The 12,865-nt window shown below is 38.2% G+C and overlaps 1 long non-coding RNA gene across 1 annotated transcript; it reads right to left on the bottom strand.

Annotated features, from left to right (window-relative positions):
- Window positions 1-947: 947 nt before the first annotated feature.
- On the bottom strand, window positions 948-6,911 carry LOC117796373. The gene is made up of 4 exons (XR_004620830.1): window positions 6,779-6,911; window positions 5,903-5,961; window positions 3,452-3,525; window positions 948-1,470 (listed from the first exon to the last, which is right to left on the bottom strand). It is a non-coding gene; the product is annotated as an uncharacterized LOC117796373 (long non-coding RNA).
- Between the last annotated feature and the right edge of the window lie 5,954 nt (window positions 6,912-12,865).

A 12,865-nucleotide genomic window follows, 5' to 3' on the forward strand; every position in this document is an offset into this window, starting at 1 on the left:
TCTTAAAAAAAAAAAAAAAAAAAAATTCTGTTAGAACAGTGTCTGGTGACAAATGTTTTAGTATTCTGTGTTACTTAAAAATTACCTATATATCCAAGATTATGCATTAATTACCCTGATATAATAGTACTTCAAGAATTTTTGAAAAACATCTTTAACTACAGATTTTGGAAATTTTGTTTAAGCTGACATTACAGAACATAATTACTATTTATATAAAAACATTTATCAAAAGTGTAATTCAATGTAGTTGAACACATGATTTTATATCTTTTTCTTAACTTTCCATGCTATGTGGAAGTAGTTGTAAGAAGTAATATGGGCTTATCTGATTGGTGAAACAGGATTGGAATGTTGAAGGATTCAGATCAACTAATTTCTTCAATTAAAAAAAAACTGCAAATGTTATATGAAATAAAATACAAGCTTGTATTCTACTCCAGACTGGTTAAGTCCAGAAAAGACATTACATTTTATAAAGAAAAATGATTAAATCATCATATTTTGTCCTAAGATTCACTTTATTTATATGAACTTGGATTATTGTTTAAAATGTAAGACAAGGGGCGCCTGGGTGGCACAGCGGTTAAGCGTCTGCCTTTGGCTCAGGGCGTGATCCCGGCGTTGTGGGATCGAGCCCCACATCAGGCTCCTCTGCTATGAGCCTGCTTCTTCCTCTCCCACTCCCCCTGCTTGTGTTCCCTCTCTCGCTGGCTGTCTCTATCTCTGTCAAATAAATTAATTAATTAATTAATTAATTAATTAATTAATTAAAAATTAAAGAAAAATGTAAGACAAAAGACTACAGAAATATGGAACTTGGGTAATATTAGATTTATTTGAACATTCATGAATCTCTATTAGCCAATCAGAACAGAGCTCTTTTATTTTGAGACTTTATGATTTATTTCTGTCTCTAGAGACAGGAGGATACTGGGTACTTCCCATTCATATGATGAAAGAGGTTTCTGTTATTTATTGCTGCTTGTCAGCCCACTATAAAACACAGTAGCTACAGACAATAGCTATCAGTTACTTGGATCACAAATCTACAGCTCCGGCAGAACTTGGCGTGCAGTGCTGTTTGGGGTAGCTTGGCCGAGGCTTGGAGGATGCACTTCCAGCAGGTCTCACTCACATGGCTGACAAGTTGGGTGTTGGCTCTTGGCTGTGAGTTTAACAGGGCTGAAAGCTGGGACCTTGGTTCCTGTCATGTGTGTCTTTCTACATGAATGGCTTAGGCTTTCTCACAGTGGGGTGGTGGGCCCTCCTCATAAAAACAAATTGCATCACCTTTTGTGACCTAGCTTTAGAAGTCATGTAGTGTCATACCATAGTGCAAAATCTGCTCAAATTTAAGAGTGCAGAACATAGACCCTGCTTCTCAACAAGGGGGGGTGCCAGAGTCGTATTGTAATAAGAACCTGTTGGATGGGAGAAACCGTGGTGGCCATCTGGGGAAGATACAGTCTGTCAAAAAAAAAAAAAAAAAGAGTTCGGGCTTTTCTCAAATACAGTCACATAGAAACACAGAGAATGTATTGTACAACCTCAGCCATGGGTCAAAAGTAAAAACAGAACACAAAAACACACTTGTCCAGATCTTAGTGTATTCTCCTCCTTTCCAAGAGGACTGAAGGATTTTCTTACATAACTTGAGCTCACAAATAGACAACCAACCAAAAAAACAAATTTTAAAAAGGTTAACAAACCAGATTCTCTGTCATTTCTTGCCACCTGCCTGAAATCTCTGAATGATCAGATCATAAAACCAGATTCCCCATCATTGCTGCTTATTAGCCATGTGCCTCTGACTTACTAGGGTAACTGTTAGCTTGCACAAGTAAAAGTTGCCTTAAGTGCAACTCTTGGATAAATAGAGTGTGTTTGCATTTCACAATTAGACCTTACTTTCACAAAGGGCATTTTCTAACAAGAAATCCAGTCTCAGCAAATATGATTTTTAAGTTGAAACTTCTAATCAACACAAGCTATATCTGGTCAATAAAAAGCTGAACAGAAATAATATTAATTTTTAAGTTATTTTTCCATCTTTGTGGCTACTGATAAGCTTTTGATCATTAGCAATAAAGTGCTGGAGTTGGAGTTGGGGCACAAGTGCTGGGTCTACTGCGTAATAGCTGTGTGTTCTTAGGCTCCTCCATAGTCCTTTCCATCTTTTGCCAGTCAAATAGGGAATAATAACTATATCTCAAAGACTCACATGAGTATTAAGTAAATCAATTTAGGTAAAACACTTAACATGATACCTGGCACAAAATAATCCCAGGAAATGCTAAAGATTAATACTATAACAATTACTAGATGATAGTAATATAATGTAAAGTCTATTATGCACATGGTATATAGCATATAGTGTATTATGTACTATGTATACAACCATATATACTATGTTTATGTGTATATTAAGAGCTGTAATAATATGTCTAGAGTATTAAAAGTATTACTATTACTCCCCCTTACTCATACCCCTATATATAAGGTAGTATGCATCAAGAGAGCTGTTCATCTGACCCTTGGATAGTCCAAAAGTTAAAGTGATAATAAGTCTCCACAAACATTCAGTATTTCAACCATAAAGCTAGATAACCTTTCATCTAAATTTGCATGTGGTACATTTACATTGTGCTTTTGTACGAATTTGAATCTCTTTTGGTTTGAAACTGCTTCAGAAAGAACAAGTCATTTTTGCTGCTGGGAGTTGAGGAATCCTGTCTGAAAACAGAAACCTAGATACAGCCCCTTATTAGACATGTCATTCACCCGCTCCAAAAGCCATTTTGAGGCATTGAGTTTGCAGTCACATAACTGCGAGGCTGATCCCTGCTCCTGCAGGCAGCTACATGTACAAGCAGAATTCCAGCCCTTTCTCCTTGTCATTTTCTCTTGTGCCTGTTCCCAGAAAGGGGGACGCGTGCATTCCCAAGCAAAGGGAGCATTTTAAAAATGTCTGTCTTTGGAAACTGCAGACTCTCACATGTCAAAATCCTCATCTAGGATCCCATGGACCTTCACATGGAGACTGATGAAAACTCCCCTGTGAGAAACCTGGTCAATAGCTGAATATCCTGCAACCCCACCACTAGCTTATCCCAAGTAGCACCTTCCTTATAGCACAGAGCTCTGCGTCTGTAGACAAAGAACTCCTAGAAGAAACATAATGATAAGAGGAAAACAAAACTCCAGCATTTTGAAGGCATAATGTCTTCTATTTTTGATAAATGACCGCTAAACTGAAAGCAAGGCCATCGAGCATCCTCATTTTCTGCACAAGAAGGACGACTAGTGGTGAGAAGATGTACTCATCACTTAATTTCTCATGCTTTGAATTTCTCAATCAAATATTTTGAAATTAAATTTACAGATCATTTAGTTTATAGGTTTATCATGGAGGAAACGTGACGCCATGAAAAGAAGTGGAATGACTTACTCAGTGTGTCCTGTCTGTTTAGGGCCAGATCCAGGTCTCTAATACGTAGCCCTGTTAGGTCAAATTTTCTTTGCCTGTGAATATGAAGTATAAAGTAATTAGCTCAGATTCCTTTAGTGTAGTTCAGAAGAATTTGGTTCCTCGTGCAAAGACCCACTACAACCAGTATGCTCACGCACTGGGAACCTTACACCCTAGTCTTCCTCAAGAATTCTGGTAGAGGTTTGTCTTCATTTCTGACTGGCTTTGAACCTTCTGAAAAGGAGTAGGTGTTATGTATTTATGTTGGTCCATATTTGTGCGTTGAAAGTTTTCTCTTTTTTTTAAGATTTTATTTAATTAATTAATTAATTTATTTATTTATTTATGTTTGAGAAAAAGAGATCAGAGCGAGAAAGAGAGAAAGCAAGGGGGAGAGGCAGAGGGAGAGGGAGAAGCAGACTCCCCGCTGAGCAGGGAGCCCGATGTGGGGTTCCATTCCAGGACCCTGGGATCATGATCTGAGCCAAAGGCAGACGCTTAACCAACTGAGCCCCCCAGGCGCCCCTGCCTTGAAAGTTTTCTAATGGAGTTATTGTTGAACAAGTAGATGCAAACCTGAAGGGCTGTACGAGGATGAAACTCCCTGTCCTTCTTTAAAAAAAAAAAAAAAGGATTTATTCATTTATTTGGGAGAGAGAAAACACAAGCAGGAAGTGCTGAATGCAGAGCCTTGTGGGGGGGGGGGGGCCAGGAAGGGGCCTCCAGAGATCACAGGACCTGAGCCAAAACCAAGTGTCCGATGCTTAACCAGCTGCGTCACCCAGGCGCCCCAGCTCCCTGTCCTTCTATCCACATAACTAAACATCTCAAGAACACAATCACCAGAGACCTACATTCCTCAGCCCTTTACTGAATGTTGACACTCTTGCCTGACTGTGTGTGTCTCAGGATAACTGTGTACCAACAAGTTCATGATCTCTAGCTAAATTTAGTTGTGTTTAGAAACTTGGAACAGTAAGTAGGTAATTGAATGTGTCTGAAAGTAATTGTTTTCGATTCAGAGCTTAAACAAAGATCTCTGCAAATTATCGAGGCATTTGCTTCTCATGGTTCAATCAAGGTATTTCTTAATTTTAACACAAAATTATCCTGTGGGCAGAAAACTCCCACACAAGAGGAAAACATCTTAGAGGTAGGTAATATAAAAGCAATGCGGGAAGAAAAAAGGAAGGAGAACTAAGAAATATTCTCTTGAAAATAAATTGGCATTTCTGATCTCCTGCTCAAAGATGTTCCACATTTCACATTTTCTTATGTATACAATTTATTTCAACAGTTCTCTCCACAGTGACCACATTCTCTGGCACAACCAACAAACACAGAGGTTCTAGGGGATGAAATACAGTTGACCCTTGAACAACACGGGTTTGAACTGTGTAGGTCCACTTACATTTAGTTTTTTAAAATAAATACTGTACAGTATTATAAGTGTATTTCCTCTTCTTTATGATTTTCTTAATAACATTCTTTTCTCCAGCTTACTGTATTGTAAGAATATAGTATATAATACATATAACCTACAAAATATGTATTAATTGACAGTTGATGTTATCAGTAAGGCTCCTGGTCAATAGCAGGCTATTTGTAGTGAAGTTTGGAGGGAGTCAAAAGTTATACATGGACTTTTTAACTGCATGGGGGGGGTCAGCACCCCAACCCCCATTTTATTCGAGGGTCAGCTGTATTTATTTTGGAAGACTGTGGGAATATCACAAAGGTTTAAGTAGATAAGAGGAAAAAGAACCCTCCTCAGGAAAGACAATCATATGAAGAAAGGTTAGTGGTAGAAAACACCATGATTCATATGACCTCTTTCTTCTATGAAAAGATTTTCTTTTACGTGCCACTGAAAGTGCTCTTTTTCTTATTTGAATCATCAGTCTCTACCAATCTCTCTAGTACAAAAAGGGTAAATGCTTTGTCCGAGGTGGTAGGTGGTAACATGTCCCGACTGATTTACTTTGAAGCACTAACAGTGAGCCATGAACTATTCTGGGTGCTGAAGTCATTAAGTAACTAAATGTCTAGTAAGGGAGCCAAATTTTTTAAAGTTCCAATGCAATGGTGTATATACTCTGACAATGTATGCATACCAATCCAATGGTGGTATATATTAAGCAAACATTTATCGATAAGAAGATCATATGTTCCAGTTTGCAGTTTGCCCATCTTACATCTGTTATCCCAAAGGAATGATTAATAGTGTTCCAGTTTGGAAGGCAGATTATGTAATTACCCTATTTATTAGGCAACTCATGCATGTTAAGCCCTAGAGACACAAGAAAATCTCTGCCCTTGAGTTAAGTATCTATTAGAAGAGATAGAAAATTAAATAAGCAATTTTAATAAATGTGGTAAGTGTTATATATATATACATAGAATCATCTTCAAAGTTTATTCATACCATACCTGGTTCAGACCCAAGGTCAGGAATACTTTACAGATTCAAGGGGCATCTAGTAGGTCGTCTTAAAGGAAAAAAAGAGGAGTTAGCTAAGTGAGGAAAGAATGCTGCAAACAGAAGGAGGTATAGCTGCCAAGGCAGAGGAACAAGAGAGCAAAGCAATTTTCAGGAGCTAAAAGCATTTGATTGGTCCAGAGCATCCGAAAGCAGGGCAGGAGCTAGAACTGGAGAGGATAATAATTGGATCATGAAATAACTCATATGCATTTAAAGTCGGAACTAAATCCTAAGGGTTGGGAAGTTACATAAAATATAGGATTATTTGGTCACAGCATGGAGCATAAAATAGAGGGTGCAAGACTACAGGGAGAGGCAAGCAGCTGTTTTGGGGTGGGATTTACATAAAATCACATTATTTGAGCTTAAATTTGACATAGGCCTCTTTCTTCCTTTCTCCTTTTCTGTTGCTTTCTGTTTGGAATAAGGATGTGTTGGCTGGATTCCAGCAAACATCTTGAGACCTTGGGAAGGAAGTGACACATAGGGAGTGAGCAAGGCAGAAATAATGAGCCTGGATTCCTATGACTTTGTGGATACATCTTACTAATTATAGATCACCTCCTTTGCACTATACCACCCTTTTCCTCTGTCCTTCCCAAGAGTTAACCATGATCCTGAAATTGATGTGTATCACTTCACAAATATTTTATATTTTATTGCATAAGTATTTAAAATAAATTTATCACTTTGTGTTATATTAATTAGGATACACATTAAGCTGCTATAACAAAAGAAATGGAAAAATATAATGGCTCAAAAATGCCATGGCTCAAGTGAGGAATCCAGTGATAGACTTAGCAACCAAAGCCAGATGACCTTACCCACAGGGTTATCCAGGACCTACGTTCCTACTCTTGGTGCTGAGTCATCATCTTAGCTGTCCACGTAGGTGAAGTTGGTATTTCTGCACTCTGGCCATCAGAAGGAAAAGAAAGGTAGTAGTGGGTGTGCGGGAACCTTACACATTTAAGGACGTAGCAGTGAAGTTGCACACATATTTCTGCTCACATCACATTGGGTGGAATTTGTCTCTTGGCTACACCTAGCTTTAAGGGAGGCCAGAAAATATCTAGCAACATGACCACATACTCATATACTCTGCCAAATCTTAGATGAGGGGCTGTTCTTTTATTAGAAGAAGGGTAAACTGGATCATGAGTAACAATTAGTCACTGGTATGTTTTAACATCTACATAAGTTGGTCTTGTTGAATGTATCCTAATGAAATTTCTTGCATTCAATGTTATATTTTTTAGACTTATCTCTATTGTTACATATAAATACATTTTAGTCATTTTAATAACTGTATGGATCCCATTATAGGTATAAATTACACTTTAATTCATTTCCTGATGGACGTTTAGGTATAAAAATCTAGGAAATAACACCCATTCTCTAACTGATTGAACCAATTGAGAATTGATTTTATCCTGTGAGAAATTATCTTAATATAATGGAAGACTCCAAGTACGCTACCAGGAGGGCAATCCTGGAACAAAACAGTTCACAGACCAGGTTAAGCTGTTCAGATGACATGGTTTATTCAATCAATATAAATAACACGATGAGAAGCAATGGCAAATTTTCTAAAAGGGTAGATTTCAGGTACTCTGATCACACACACACCCACACACACACACAGGTAAATATGTGAAAAAGAAAAAAACTGCATGATCTCACATGGAGAATCTAAAAGAGTTGAATACATAGAAGCAGAGACTAGAACGGTGCTTTCCAAGGGAAGAGAGGTGGGGGAAATGAAGTGACGTTGGTCACGGGTACAAAGTTGTAGTTATGAATGTACAGCATTATGACTGTAGTTGATAATACTATATTGAATACAGTATTCTTCTGAAATGTGTGCCTCTAGTGACATCGCAAGGCTCAGGAACCCGTATGCTCCTCAAGAGACTGTCCGTTCTGTTTAAGTGTTCTAGCCTTGGGTAGCATTTCTTTCTGCTCTGTGCGAGTGTGGGTATGTTTTGGGGGGGTGCAATAATGGATTATCCTGTAATGCTTAATTTCACTCTACTCTTCTCCTACATCTTTGTGGAAGATTCTACAGGGTGTGTAAGTAGTTTATTTGGTTTCTTAATTATTCCCTTTCCTTGTCTACCTCATGAAGAACTATAATTTTGCTAGCCCTCAGTGTCTTCTTTCATGCATTTACAGTTTGATTTCTGACCTAGACTGTCAGTTTTCTAATATATTCCTCCAGGTTTGGTTTTGCATTTTTTTCTCAATAAAAGATATGAAATCAGTGTGTTCTGAACCCGCCAAAATAATCCACCACTCAAATCCTTGTCCACTTTCACCTTTCTTGGTTGAAGAATCTCAGCTGGAAGACACCTCCTTTGGCTCAACCTTTAACGGGGGCTGGACTCAACCTGTCTTTGCACTGCCTATTGCCTCTTTATCCTTTTACCTTTGCTCTGCCTTCCTTTCGAGTTTTAATTCCCTAATTTTCTCAGACACATTTCCTCTTAGAACAAGCGTGTCCTAGATTTCCATATGCAGAAACTGGCACCTGGAAACTCTCCCAATAATAATTTGAATATAATGCTGATCTTTTTCATTTTCAACTTTGAAATATGTCCAGATTTTTCTGCCACCACTAAGGAGAGCTGTTTCAGTCTTTAAGGGAATCTAATCTTTAAATTTTCCAAAGTAATATTTCAAATGACTTTGTCTAAGGGACAAGATCATAGCAAGTTGCTTTTCCTGTACAACATTAAAAATCTGGACAGTGACTTAAATCCTGGCCTTTCCTGGGGCAATCATTCATTTGTTCCCTAAGATTTTACTTTCTTCCCTGGGTCCCAGTCAATGCTTCTGACAGAGCAACAGGGCACCCCCTCCATCTCACCCCCTCTCTAATGGCCTCCAAGAGACTGGGTTTGAGATGCATCTCCATTTTCTTTTAATATTTTCTATATACTCCTTAAAATTTTAATGTCCCTTTTATAAAAGTTCGCCTAGTCTCTAAAGTCTCTGCTGTTTGCCTAAAGAAATTTCTCTTCTCCTAGTTCAGTCAGCCTGTCTTTCTGCTTATTGTTGTGTTTTTATTTTTTACTGCACTGTGTGTCTCAAACTTCTTCAGTTTCTTGAATTCCTAAGCAGACCATCTATGAAAGACAGATTATTCCAGGCATGGGATTTGTTGGTTGTCCTCCTCATTATTGCATCTGCAATAATTTCATTGAGCTCTCTAAGAGGAAATTATAAAATATAAAAATGGTATCTCAAGATGACTTTAATTTGTATTCCCATTTTCCCCATGAAGTTGAATTTTGTTTTTGTTTACTTGCCATCCACATTTTCTTTCAGTATGATTTCCCCATTGATATTTTCCCTCATACTTCCATTATTTTTCTTGACTTCTTACTGATTTATAAAAGACTTTTAAAAAAATCTGAATACAAAATCTAAGGTCACATGTTATAAAACTCCTTCTTTTGTATTTTTTAGCTGTTTGTCTCCTTATACTACATTTTAAGGTGGGATTGGGAGGGGGGTAGGCAGTGGGCAGGGCTCTATTTTCCTGTTGACTCATTCTCTTTTCCTGTATCTAATCTCTGTTTAGCTCATCAATCAGATTTAAACATCAGCCAGAATGGGAAAAAGAAAGACAAACTTCAAGTCAAATGCATGCCATAGCAAACCTTATAAACATCCCTCTTTAGCTCAAGTTCTTCAACTTTATTCTTGGCCACAAGCCTCTGAGTCTATTCCGTTTTAAAAATTCTTCCTCATTTAGCCTCTTCTAATTGCTTTTAATTCCCCTGAGGAACTCTTCTCTGCCCTGACCTTATATTGTTCATTCTGAAAAGCAAAAGTCTTAAAGTTGACTAAACCTCAATGCCATAGAAGACAATTTGATGACCATATTTCCTCTATTTTCAAGCAGCATCTCAAAATATTCACTCAGCAAAGGAAGGGTTCTGCCATAGGGTGGTCAACAGTGAGTTGGTCAGGACTTGCCCAGCACCGAGGGAATTATAATGTTAAAAAGGGAAATGTCGGGGCGCCTGGGTGGCACAGCGGTTATGCGTCTGCCTTCGGCTCAGGGCGTGATCCTGGCGTTATGGGATCGAGCCCCACATCAGGCTCCTCCGCTATGAGCCTGCTTCTTCCTCTCCCACTCCCCCTGCTTGTGTTCCCTCTCTCGCTGGCTGTCTCTATCTCTGTTGAATAAATAAATAAAATCTTTTTTAAAAAAAAATGGGAAATGTCCCCATCAAGTCAGGACAGGTAAGTCACCCTATTTTGTCTCAAGAAAAGCTACCCATATTTTTTCCATAACAGCGCTACTTGTTATTTTTCTAGGATAAACTTCCCTATATCGAATGACTGGGTCAAAGAGCATTCACTGCTTAAGGATTTTCACAAGTGTTGAAAAAAGTAGCCTTCTAATAGAATTGAACCTATTTTCAATTCCATAGGCAGGAGCAAGGATTTCTAGAGTTTTACAGTGGGCTAGAAAAGAATCCTTCGCTTTGAAAGCCACAGTATATTAGAGACCATTCAACTGAACAGATGGGAAAATTCTACAAGACTGTTCCCACATTTGTAGGACATCTAGCATCCTGACCCAGAACCAGAACCTCCATTCACACGTTCACACGTCATTGAGACAATTCCACAAATATCTCCAGGGGGTTGAAGACAATACTTACCTTGAAAAGTACCATGTCTATAGTAGTACCATCTCCAAAGCCATTTACTTGAAGTTTATTCTGTGCTAGGGACTATGTTAGAAACTATAGATTTCAAATGAATCAGAAAAAGTCACTGCCTTCAAACGTCATCTCTTGGGGGGAGACAAGCATATAAACAATATTTGAAATATCTATAATCTTTTTTTTTTTTTTAAGATTTTATTTATTTATTTGACAGAGATAGAGACAGCCAGCGAGAAAGGGAACACAAGCAGGGGGAGTGGGAGAGGAAGAAGCAGGCCCACAGCAGAGGAGCCTGACGTGGGGCTCGATCCTGTAACGCCGGGATCACGCCCTGAGCCGAAGGCAGACGCTTAACCGCTGTGCCACCCAGGCGCCCCTGAAATATCTATAATCTAAACTTTAACTTTCCAGAAACAAGTATACACTTTTAGGACACTGAGGAAATAAGTAATAATAGATATTTTTCCTTGGTAACAATAGAATATTATGTGTATTTCTATTCCAACTCTAATTCTCAAATTTCTTAATTTCCTGGCTTGCATTTCTAGTAATTATATCCATTGTGAATCCATTTTCCAATAAACTCAAATTCAGAAAAGAAACTGAATTTTAAGCTGTAATGTATATTTTATAAAAAGTCATCTCTATGGTGATGCTGATAATGATCCTAATGGTGAGCTATAGACTTTTTATTAAGTAGCTTTTATAGTCAAGTTCTGAAGGCTTGGTGTAAACCAGAGAAAGCAGGCTTGAGTACATTTCACCTTTGAAACTGGTCAGAGAATAAGGCTCATGATAAGCATCTCTGTAAGTCTCACGCATTTACACAGAAGTTACAAAATAGACTTAAAAATTTAAAAAAAAAAAAAAGGTGGCTCCACAAAGGAGTAATAACAAAACAAATCCAGTGGTTAAATTGGAACAAAACAAAAGTACTGTGTGTAAGTGATGCATGTCTGTACACTATTTGAGCAGTTGGGTTTTATATATTTTCTACCACTATCGGTCCTTTTTTTTCCCCACATTGACTGGACCCTCCTAGAAAGCACGGTTTTCTCAGTTGTGCCTGGGCACCTACCATCCAAATCTGTGATCACTGAAGGGGTGGCTATCAGTTGAATATTCTAAGTAGGAGTCCTGATATTTTTGCCTCAACTCTTGTAGTTGGCAATCATTCTAAAACATGCTACTCCTTTTCCTGTGAGGAAAAGCAGCCTTTCTGAACACAATTGAACCTTTCTTTGGTGATTATGAAGATTGGTGCCTCAGGGACATCCTCTGGAACAACAGTTTCCTTTGCCCAAAACCATAACTGTCAAAAGTGTGGGAGGTTGACCTTCGTAAACTTAATTCTTTATACCAGATGGTTTTCTTATCCTCCAAAAGAGGGGCACAAAAGCCCCCAAACTTTCCAGAGGCATTAAACCATGGTCAATTTAAACTAAACATTTCGTAGAGCCCCAGATTGTAAATGCTTATAATCTGCTCATTCTGGGTTCTTTTTTTCAGCCTGCATTTGGGAATTAGAGTCACAAACATCACCTTTGTTAAAGGATTAGCTTGTCTATTCTAAGCAACCAACTTCTTTCCTAATATGGCCAGTTGCTTTGCAAAAGCACGAACTGGACTCAGCTATGGATGGATTCACACACATCCATCTTTGCTGAAAAAACTAACAGTTCAATGAGCATGTACTTCCATTGCTTTTTCAACATATGAAAGATTCTACTAAATATTTGGCCATCTACCTGGCCCTGGGCCATTAGGTAAACAATTCAATTCAACCAACATTTATCAGATACCAACCTACCGCAGCAAGTACCTACCATTTGCTCTCAGTGTGTTTGAGGGAACTGACAAATTAAATCAAAAACAAGTTCTACAACCCGAAGCAGCTGTACACCTTGGCCAGGAGCAAGGAAAGGGAGCAAGTCCCATTGTTGGAGAGCAGGGACAGCCTCCATTGTGTGTTCTGAGGGATGCCCCAAGGTCTCTCCAGAACTGTCTTCTTCCTTAGTATAAATTTCCTACTAATAAAGTTTACTCTCCTGGGACAATCAATAAACATGCATTCATGTACCTATTCAATTTTTTTATTTATCTGTCTTCCTCTAGAGAGATTATAAGCTGCTTCATAGCTGCATGAAAGGTATTCATTAATATTTGCTTAGTTAATAAATTGAAGATGAGGAAATGGAGAATAAAGGAAATGTTAAAGTTCATATT

The sequence above is a fragment of the Ailuropoda melanoleuca genome, chromosome 15 (assembly GCF_002007445.2).
Source record: "Ailuropoda melanoleuca isolate Jingjing chromosome 15, ASM200744v2, whole genome shotgun sequence".
In the NCBI taxonomy this organism is placed as follows: Eukaryota; Metazoa; Chordata; class Mammalia; order Carnivora; family Ursidae; genus Ailuropoda; species Ailuropoda melanoleuca.